This window comes from Palaemon carinicauda, chromosome 19 (assembly GCF_036898095.1).
Source record: "Palaemon carinicauda isolate YSFRI2023 chromosome 19, ASM3689809v2, whole genome shotgun sequence".
In the NCBI taxonomy this organism is placed as follows: Eukaryota; Metazoa; Arthropoda; class Malacostraca; order Decapoda; family Palaemonidae; genus Palaemon; species Palaemon carinicauda.
Window position 1 is genome coordinate 74120334 of NC_090743.1, and position 3286 is coordinate 74123619.

Consider the following 3286-nt stretch of genomic DNA (forward strand, 5'->3'; position numbering starts at 1 on the left):
CCCTTGCATTAAAAGTTTTTTGACCTCTTTTTACCTTCCCCACCCCTTGCATTAGAAGTTCTTTGATCTCTTTTTAGCTCCCACACCCCTTGCATTAGAAGTTCTTTGACCTCTTTTTAGCTCCCACACCCCTTGCATTAGAAGTTCTTTGACCTCTTTTTAGCTCCCACACCACTTGCATTAGAAGTTCTTTGACCTCTTTTTAGCTCCCACACCCCTTGCATTAAAAGTTCTTTGACCTCTTTTTACCTTCCCCACCCCTTGCATTAGAAGTTCTTTGACCTCTTTTTAGCTCCCACACCCCTTGCATTAGAAGTTCTTTGACCTCTTTTTAGCTCCCACACCCCTAGCATTAGAAGTTCTTTGACCTCTATTTAGCTCCCCCACCCCTTGCATTAGAAGTACTTTGACCTCTTTTTAGCTCCCACACCCCTTGCATTAGAAGTTCTTTGACCTCTTTTTAGCTCCCACACTTCTAGCATTAGAAGTTCTTTGACCTCTTTTTAGCTCCCACACATCTAGCATTAGAAGTTCTTTTACCTCTTTTTAGCTCCCACACCTCTAGCATTAGTTCTTTGACCTCTTTTTAGCTCCCACACCTCTAGCAATAGAAGTTCTTTGACTTCTTTTTAGCTCCCACACCTCTAGCATTAGAAGTTCTTTGACCTCTTTTTAGCTCCCACTCCTCTAGCATTAGAAGTTCTTTGACCTCTTTTTAGCTTTCACACCCCTAGCATTAGAAGTTCTCTGACTTCTTTTTAGCTCCCACACCTCTAGCATTAGAAGTTCTTTGACCTCTTTTTAGCTCCCACACCTCTAGCATTAGAAGTTCTTAGACCTCTTTTTAGCTTTCCCACCCCTTGCATTAGAAGTTCTTTGACCTCTTTTTAGCTCCCACACCCCTTGCATTAGAAGTTCTTTGACCTCTTTTTAGCTCCCACACCCCTTGAATTAGAAGTTCTTTGACCTCTTTTTAGCTCCCACACCCCTTGCATTAGAAGTTCTTTGACCTCTTTTTACCTTCCCCACCCCTTGCATTAGAAGTTCTTTGACCTCTTTTTAGCTCCCACACCCCTTGCATTAGAAGTTCTTTGACCTCTTTTTAGCTCCCACACCCCTTGCATTAGAAGTTCTTTGACCTCTTTTTAGCTCCCCCACCCTTTGCATTAGAAGTTCTTTGACCACTTTTTAGCTCCCACTCTCCTTGCATTAGAAGTTCTTTGACCTCTTTTTAGCTCCCACACCCCTTGCATTAGAAGTTTTTTGACCTCTTTTTACCTTCCCCACCCCTTGCATTAAAAGTTCTTTGACCTCTTTTTAGCTCCCACACCCCTTGCATTAGAAGTTCTTTGACCTCTTTTTAGCTCCCACACCCCTTGCATTAGAAGTTCTTTGACCTCTTTTAGCTCCCCCACCCCTTGCATTAGAAGTTCTTCGACCTCTTTTTAGCTCCCACACCCCTTGCATTAGAAGTTCTTTGACCTCTTTTTAGCTCCCACACCCCTTGCATTAGAAGTTCTTTGACCTCCTTTTAGCTCCCCCACCCCTTGCATTAGAAGTTCTTTGACCTCTTTTTAGCTCCCACACCCCTTGCATTAGAAGTTTTTAGACCTCTTTTTAGCTCCCACACCTCTAGCATTAGAAGTTCTTTGACTTCTTTTTAGCTCCCACACCTCTAGCATTAGAAGTTCTTTGACCTCTTTTTAGCTCCCACACCCCTTGCATTAGAAGTTCTTTGACTTCTTTTTAGCTCCCACACCTCTAGCATTAGAAGTTCTTTGACCTCTTTTTATTTTCACCACCTCTAGCATTAGAAGTTCTTTGACCTCTTTTTAGCTCCCACACCTCTAGCATTAGAATTTCTTTGACCTCTTTTTAGCTCCCACACCTCTAGCATTAGAAGTTCTTTTACCTCTTTTTACCTCCCACACCCCTTGCATTAGAAGTTCTTTGACCTCTTTTTAGCTCCCACACCCCTTGCATTAGAAGTTCTTTGACCTCTTTTTAGCTCCCACACCCCTTGCATTAGAAGTTCTTTGACCTCTTTTTAGCTCCCACACCCCTTTCATTAAAAGTTCTTTGACCTCTTTTTACCTTCCCCACCCCTTGCATTAGAAGTTCTTTGACCTCTTTTTAGCTCCCACACCCCTTGCATTAGAAGTTCTTTGACCTCTTTTTAGCTCCCACACCCCTAGCATTAGAAGTTCTTTGACCTCTATTTAGCTCCCCCACCCCTTGCATTAGAAGTACATTGACCTCTTTTTAGCTCCCACACCCCTTGCATTAGAAGTTCTTTGACTTCTTTTTAGCTCCCACACTTCTAGCATTAGAAGTTCTTTGACCTCTTTTTAGTTCCCACACCTCTAGCATTAGAAGTTCTTTGACCTCTTTTTAGCTCCCACACCTCTAGCATTAGTTCTTTGACCTCTTTTTAGCTCCCACACCTCTAGCAATAGAAGTTCTTTGACTTCTTTTTAGCTCCCACACCTCTAGCATTAGAAGTTCTTTGACCTCTTTTTAGCTCCCACTCCTCTAGCATTAGAAGTTCTTTGACCTCTTTTTAGCTTTCACACCCCTAGCATTAGAAGTTCTCTGACTTCTTTTTAGCTCCCACACCTCTAGCATTAGAAGTTCTTTGACCTCTTTTTAGCTCCCACACCTCTAGCATTAGAAGTTCTTAGACCTCTTTTTAGCTTTCCCACCCCTTGCATTAGAAGTTCTTTGACCTCTTTTTAGCTCCCACACCCCTTGCATTAGAAGTTCTTTGACCTCTTTTTAGCTCCCACACCCCTTGAATTAGAAGTTCTCTGACTTCTTTTTAGCTCCCACACCCCTTGCATTAGAAGTTCTTTGACCTCTTTTTACCTTCCCCACCCCTTGCATTAGAAGTTCTTTGACCTCTTTTTAGCTCCCACACCCCTTGCATTAGAAGTTCTTTGACCTCTTTTTAGCTCCCACACCCCTTGCATTAGAAGTTCTTTGACCTCTTTTTAGCTCCCCCACCCTTTGCATTAGAAGTTCTTTGACCACTTTTTAGCTCCCACTCTCCTTGCATTAGAAGTTCTTTGACCTCTTTTTAGCTCCCACACCCCTTGCATTAGAAGTTCTTTGACCTCTTTTTACCTTCCCCACCCCTTGCATTAGAAGTTCTTTGACCTCTTTTTAGCTCCCACACCCCTTGCATTAGAAGTTCTTTGACCTCTTTTTAGCTCCCACACCCCTTGCATTAGAAGTTCTTTGACCTCTTTTAGCTCCCCCACCCCTTGCATTAGAAGTTCTTTGACCT